This window comes from Opisthocomus hoazin, chromosome 14 (assembly GCF_030867145.1).
Source record: "Opisthocomus hoazin isolate bOpiHoa1 chromosome 14, bOpiHoa1.hap1, whole genome shotgun sequence".
NCBI lineage: Eukaryota > Metazoa > Chordata > Aves > Opisthocomiformes > Opisthocomidae > Opisthocomus > Opisthocomus hoazin.
This window is the reverse complement of record NC_134427.1, coordinates 13,669-21,060: the sequence shown is the minus strand read 5'-3', so window position 1 is coordinate 21,060 and position 7,392 is coordinate 13,669. Positions and strand designations below refer to the sequence as shown.

At 50.8% G+C, this 7,392-nt stretch overlaps 1 long non-coding RNA gene across 1 annotated transcript; it reads left to right on the top strand.

Annotated features, from left to right (window-relative positions):
* The first annotated feature begins 4,203 nt into the window (after positions 1-4,203).
* Positions 4,204-7,172, top strand: LOC142363133 (uncharacterized). The gene is made up of 5 exons (XR_012765518.1): positions 4,204-4,717; positions 4,803-4,843; positions 4,930-4,976; positions 5,087-6,501; positions 6,785-7,172. It is a non-coding gene; the product is annotated as an uncharacterized LOC142363133 (long non-coding RNA).
* Positions 7,173-7,392: the final 220 nt, after the last annotated feature.

The following is a 7,392-nucleotide window of genomic DNA, read 5'->3' as shown; positions in this document are numbered from 1 at the left end:
GTCTTGGCCAGTGTGATGCTTACTGTCAGCACCATGTGTGGTCTGTGATGTCCTCATCTTTTTTTTTTCTTTTTCAGATGACAAACAGACCTGTTGACTGCAGGAGCATCCCAGTTAGCCAACATGCTTGTTGTCGAGGATGGATTCAGACTCCTGGCCCTCCAAAGGCTAAGTCGAGGGACTGGGGCTGGGAAGGGTTTGGAGGGAGGGGACCACAGTTGGGCATTGCGGGCAGGGCTTGTAACGTTAGTGCAGGGGAGAGGGCTGTGCAGGAGCGGGCCCCTCTGGGCACAGAAAGGGACCGAGTTTCCCTGCATCCTAGGACTAGCATGGGCAGGGCAGTTCCAGCCTGTGTCATCAGTGCTATGTTGTTGTTGTGGTGTGTCTTGTGTCGCAGACCTTCCTCTGGTCTCGATATCTTTGTTTCTCTTTGCACTCACAAAGCTCATCGTATGCCTCTGTGCCATACCTGGGGTCTGGAATGCATGTACTCATTGGCACAGTGCCAATTCAGATCTTCTCTTCTTGCCTTACAAGCGTAAAGCGTGGATCAGTCTTGCATCTTTCTGTTGCGGCATCGTTCCAGGCTGTGTCAGCAGCAGCTCTTCTCTCTTCCGGTCCCTTTTTATGGACTGTGGGACTTCTTCCCTGCATCCTTATGCTCTTAGGTCTTGAAGCCGGGCTTCTTGCACATCCATCGTCTCCATTTTGACCGTAACTTCTTGTAACGGACCATTGTGTTCTAATCCGGTTTTCTGGGGCTGCCGTGGAGCCTCCTTGCTCTGGGCCATTGCGGCCCTGTCGGTCTCCTTGTCCAACAGCATCTCCCGTCAGAGTCGTCATTCTTGTGGAGGAGCGTTTTGTCTCTTGAATCCCATTGTTTTTGGTGTTGTGTGTAATGTTGGTCTGTGCCTGTGTGTGCTTGCCTTGGAACTGCTCTGCTCAGGGAAACCAGGGAATGCGTAAATGGCAGGGCCAGGGTGGGTGAGCAGCCAAATAAAGGAGCAGGAGAGTGGAATTGATGCAGGCAAGCTTTGTTTTTGGGCAGTATCTCAGCATGCGCTGTTTTCTTTGATTTTATTGCAGGTGCCGCACATATCCTCAGAGGGGCAAAGCAGCATGCTGACAAGAGGTCTGAGAAGGTGAGGTAGTTGTGTGCTGGGTCAGTGTGTGAGAGCAAAGTATTGTGCAGCAGCTCAGTGAGGGGTGTCTCTCTTGGTTTTGCAGGGGCTGTGCTGGCTGCCTTTGGCATTGGACAACTGTTTGAGGTGAGCTGGTATGGCAGCGAGGAGGAGCGTCGAGCGCGTGACTTCTCACGGGCATAATAGTAATCTTGTGTCTCTTGGTATCTGTTGCAGCAGAAGTGATGATGGCAAAGCGTCTGACTCTGGAGTGAGCAGGTGAGCAGAGCACCCGGGTGCTTCTGAGGAGGGGGTTGGTGTTGGCCAGTGTGATGCTTTCTGTCAGCACTATTTCTGGCTCTTTTCCTTTTCAGATGACAAAGCAGAACCAGGCGAGTGCAGGAGCTTCCCAATTAGCCAATGTGCCTTTTGAGGATGGATTCAGACCCCTGACCCTCCAAAAGCTAGGTTGAGGGACTGGGGCTGGAAGAATCTGGAGGGAGAGGAACACGGTTGGGCATTGTGGGCAGGGCTTATAAAGTTAGTGTAGGGGAGAGCTGTGCAGGAGCGGGCCTCTCTAGGCATGTGAAGCGAAGGGGGTTCCCTTCATCCTTGGACTAGTATGGGCAGGGCAGTTCCAGCCTGTGTCTGTGGTGCTATGTTGTTTTTGTGGTGTCTTCTGTGTCGTAGACCTTCCTCTGTTCTTGATGTCCTTGTTTCTGTTTGCACTCAATAAACTCATCAGGTGCCTTGGATGCCATTTCTAGGCCCTCAAATGCCTGTACCTATTGGATAGTGCCAACTGGGAGGTTCTCTTCTTGGCTTACAAATGTAAAGCATGGATCAGTCTTGTGTCTTGAAAACTTCTGGTCAGTTCTCTTTGGCGGTGTCGTTCCAGGCTGTGTCAGCAGCTCTTCTCTCTACCGGTCCATTGTCATGGACTGTGGGAGTTTTTCCTGGAATCCTTATGCTCTTAGGTCTTGAAGACAGGTTTCTTACACATCCATCATCTCCATTTTGACCGCAAGTTCTTGTAAGGGACCATTTGGTTCGACTGTTTCTCTGGGGCTGCCATGGAGGCTCCTCATTCTTGGCTGTTGCGGCCATGTCGGTCTCCTTGTCCGACAGCTTCTCTCGTCCGGCAGTCATTGTTCTTGCAGAGAGTTTTCTCTCTTCTTTGAATCCAATTGTTCGTGGTGTTGTGTGTAATGTTGGTCTGTGCCTGTGTGTGTGTTTTGGCTTGGAGCTGCCCTGCCCAGGGGTATAGTCAGGGGTAGGTGTCATAGCGATAAGAGGCTGTGGTTAATAGGTTGCCAGGCCTAGACTGTTTAGGCAGAGGCTGGGAAGTGAGCTCGGATGGAGCGGCCGTCGGCAGACAGTGTGGACTGTCATTTCAACAGTGTTTTACAGAGGTGATGGGAGTCATGTGGGAGGGGCTGATCATCAGCAGCAAAGCAGATTGAATGTTGACGGTGGTAAGGCTTATGCATGGGGGGGCTTTAAGTTTGGCCCTTTATTCCTTTATGTAATGGCAGGCTGTATTTTGGACTCTAGGTGCTATTCCAAAATCAAATCAATACATCTGGAATTGTTAATGTCTTAAGCAGCATATGGGTGACTTGTTCAATACTTATTTCAGGTGCCAGGGAACAAGATGGGCACCAAAGACCAATGGAGGCGCTGAGCAGAGCGTCATTAGGAGGTGGGTTGGCGCGTGGTGTTGAAGGGAAGACATGATTAGTAGCTATACGACTGCCTTACAGTTGGTGGTTTGTTTTTTTTTTCAATATTGTAGGTTCAAAGCAACGAGTGAAGCATGATATCGGCACCAGGGGTGACTCGGGCAAGGTGAGCAATGAGTAGTAGGTTGAAGTAGCAGTTATTTTTCTGGAGTGCTGTTGTTGGTGAAATTACCATCCCTGTTTGTGTTTACCAGGTGGTACCTGAGCCTCAGCATGGCAACACGTAAGTGTCAGGGGCAATACAGGTGAGCAGCCAAGGTAAAGAAGCAGGAGCTGGGAACCGGTGTGGCGGGTGGCAGTTTTGGGCGGTATCTCAGCATGTGTCTTCTGTTTTCTTTTTGTAGGTGCCACACATAGTCCTGAAGGGGCAAAGCAGCATCCTGACAAGAGGTCCGAGAAGGTGAGGCGGTTGTGGACCGGGTCAGTGTGTAAGAGCAAAGCACTGTGCAGCAACTCAGTGAGATGTCTCTGTCTTGGTTTTGCAGGGGCCGTGCGGGCTGCCGTTGGCATTGGACAAGCTCTTGAGGTGAGTCAGGGTGGCAGCGAGGAGCGTAGGGCAGGTGACTTCTCACGGGTGCAATGATCGTTTTGCGTGTCTTGGCATCTTAGGTTGCAGAGGCGATTATGGCTGCAGTGTCCGACTCCGGAAAGAACAAGTGAGCAGCGGAGCATCCTGGTGCTTCTGAGGAGGGGATTGTTGTGGAAGAGGTTGGTCTTGGCCAGTGTGATGCTTACTGTCAGCACCATGTGTGGTCTGTGATGTCCTCATCTTTTTTTCTTTTTCAGATGACGCAGCGGACCCGTTGACTGCAGGAGCATCCCAGTTAGCCAACATGCTTGTTGTCGAGGATGGATTCAGACTCCTGGCCCTCCAAAGGCTAAGTCGAGGGACTGGGGCTGGGAAGGGTTTGGAGGGAGGGGACCACAGTTGGGCATTGCGGGCAGGGCTTGTAACGTTAGTGCAGGGGAGAGGGCTGTGCAGGAGCGGGCCCCTCTGGGCACAGAAAGGGACCGAGTTTCCCTGCATCCTAGGACTAGCATGGGCAGGGCAGTTCCAGCCTGTGTCATCAGTGCTATGTTGTTGTTGTGGTGTGTCTTGTGTCGCAGACCTTCCTCTGGTCTCGATATCCTTGTTTCTCTTTGCACTCACAAAGCTCATCGTATGCCTCCGTGCCATACCTGGGGTCTGGAATGCATGTACTCATTGGCACAGTGCCAATTCAGATCTTCTCTTCTTGCCTTACAAGCGTAAAGCATGGATCAGTCTTGCATCTTTCTGTTGCGGCATCGTTCCAGGCTGTGTCAGCAGCAGCTCTTCTCTCTTCCGGTCCCTTTTTATGGACTGTGGGACTTCTTCCCTGCATCCTTATGCTCTTAGGTCTTGAAGCCGGGCTTCTTGCACATCCATCGTCTCCATTTTGACCGTAACTTCTTGTAACGGACCATTGTGTTCTAATCCGGTTTTCTGGGGCTGCCGTGGAGCCTCCTCGCTCTGGGCCATTGCGGCCCTGTCGGTCTCCTTGTCCAACAGCATCTCCCGTCAGGGAGTCATTGTTCTTGCGGAGAGTTTTCTCTCTTCTTGAATCCCATTGTTTTTGGTGTTGTGTGTAATGTTGGTCTGTGCCTGTGTGTGCTTGCCTTGGAACTGCTCTGCTCAGGGAAACCAGGGAATGCGTAAATGGCAGGGCCAGGGTGGGTGAGCAGCCAAATAAAGGAGCAGGAGAGTGGAATTGATGCAGGCAAGCTTTGTTTTTGGGCAGTATCTCAGCATGCGCCGTTTGCTTTGATTTTATTGCAGGTGCCGCACATATCCTCGGAGGAGGAAAGCAGCATGCTGACATGAAGTCCGAGAAGGTGAGGCAGTTGTGGGCCCGGTGAGCGTGTGAGAGCAAAGTATTGTGCAGCAACTAAGTGAGGGGTGTCTCTCTTGGTTTTGCAGGGGCTGAGCGGGCCGCCTTTGGCCTTGGACAACTGTTCGAGGTGAGCTGGGGCGGTAGCAAGGAGGAGTGTGGGTCGGGTGACTTCTCACGGGTGCAATGATCATTTTGTGTCTCTTGGTATCTCAGGTATCGCAAGCAACGACGGCTGCAGCGTCCGACTCTGGAATGAGCAGGTGAGCAGAGCACCCCAGTTCTTCTGAGGAGGGGGTTTTTGTGGAAGAGGTTGGTCTTGGCCAGTGTGATGCTTACTGTCAGCAGTGTTTCTGGGTTTTCTCTTTTTCAGTGATGAAGTGCAACCTGGTGACTGCAGGAGCATCCCAGATACCTAATGCATTTTTGGTCGAGGTTGGATTTAGAGCCCACGTCCCTCTGAAAGCTAAGTTCAGGGGCTTGGAAGGGTCTGGAGAGAGGGGACTACAGTTGGGCAGTTCAGGGAGAGCTTGTGAAGCTAGCGTAGGGGAGAGGGCTGTCCAGGAACAGGCCGCTTTGGGCGGATCAAGGGAAGGGGTTTCTCTGTAGCCCAAGGGGGCAGGGTAGTTCCAGAACTGTGTCTGTGGTGGCGTCATCTGTGTGGTCTGTGTTTTTTGTCTTGGATTTTACTTGTGTCTCAACATCGTCATTGCTCTCTGCGCTCAATGAGCACATTATGCATATCAGGTGCCATTCCTAGGGTCTGGAATGCCTGTACTCTTTGGCATAGTGTCCATTGGGCGCTTGTCATCTTACGTTTTGCACATAAAGCGTGGAGCGGTGTCACATCTTGGAAGTTTCCCATCAGTTCTCTTTTGCGGTGTCATCTCAGGCTGTGTCAGCAGCTCTTCTCTCTTCCGGTCCATTTTCATGGACTGTGGGACTTCTTCCCTGCGATCTTGTGTTCTTAGGTCTTGAAGCCAGCTTCTTGCAGATCCATCGTCTCTGTTTAGAGCGTAACTTCTTGTAACGGACCATTCTGTTCAACTCTGCTCTTCTGGGGCTGCCGTAGAGCCTCCTTGTTCTGGGCCACTGTGGCCCTGCTGGTCATCTTGCTGGACAGCATCTCCCGTTGGGGAGTCATTCTTGTCGCCGAGAGTTTTCTCTGTTCTTTGAATCCCATTGTTGGTGGCGGTGTGTGTAATGTTGGTCTGTGTCTCCGTGTGTGTTTTGTTTCGTGCTTCTCTGCCCAGGGGTGTAGAGTGAGGGTTACGTGGCATAGCGATAGGAGATCATGCTTAATCTATTGATAGGCCTCGACTGTTCAGGCAGCGGTTGGGTAGTGAGCTTGCATGGAGTTGCTCCTTGGCAGGCTGTGCAGTCTATCATTTCAATGGTGTTTTGAACTGATGATGGGAGCTATGTGGGAGGGGACGATCAGCAGCGGCAAAGAAGACTGAATGTTGACAGTGTTCAGGCTTGTAGGTGTGGGGCCTCAAGTTTGGGTTTTTTGGGGGGTTTGTTTTTAATTGCAAGCTTTTGTTGGACTTTAGACGGTATTCCAAAATGCTACCAATATTGCTGGCCTTCCTAAGTTACATATTGGCAACTGGGTATCTTGTGGAAGGGAGCGGTCTTTGCTAATGTGATGCTTCCAGTCAGTAATGTTAGTGAGGCGTGTGTGTTTATATATGTTATGCAGATACTGATGTAGAACACGTGGAATGCAGGAGCATCTGATTTTATGATGTGCTCAATGAGGATGGATTCTGCATCCTTCCCTCAAAGGTAAGTCCAGGGCCAAAGCTGTGGGTGGGGTGAGGCCGGCAGGAGGTGTAACACCAGGGTTGCGGAGGGAGCTATTTAGAGTCTGTTAAGTTTGGGGCGGACAGAGGTCCTGGCATCTGTCCTTTAGGGTGTGACTGTTCTGGCCTGTGTGTCTTTCCCAGTGTCATTTGTGTTGTGTGATTAGTCTTGTATGTGATGCTTTGTACAGGTATCTACCTTCCGCACTCTTGTGCAGTTTGGTCGGTGTGCACTGGGTGTCTCAAGCTTCGCTGCTTTGGCCTAGAGCCTTGGTCAAGCGTTCCTCATCTTGCGACTGGAGCTTAAGGTGTGGTTTTCATCAGAGGTCTTTCTGGAGAGTCCCCTTTGCGGAGGTGATCTAGGCCACCGTGAAAGCTCTGCTCATGGCAGTTCTGCTACCATAGAGTTCCCATGCAGCATTTCATCTCTGCCTCGTTACGGGCTCAGGTCTTACATCCTGGCTTCTCAAAACTCCGTATTGGTTTTGACCACCATGTGCGACTGCATCGTTTCGCAGCGCTTTGTGTTCTTTTCAACTGTATTATTATGCCTCGTATCGCCTGCCACGTGAGTGTCTCGCACCGAATAGTCCTTTATTGTGTGTTGTATTGCAGTGCTCTATTTCTATTGAATTGTACGGCCCTGTATTTCTTTCTTGTAGCACTGTATTTTTATTTGTATTGCCTCGTATTGCTCTGTGTTGTTGTTGTGTTGTAGTGCTCTATATTTGAATTTTTATTTCAATGTTTGGGCGTGTTGCACTGCAGCACTCGCTACTTGCATGGACCGCTATCGGAGACTGTATTGCCTTGTATGAACTTGTATTGCGTTTTGTAATGTGGAGCTCTGTATTTGAATATGTATAGGCTTGTA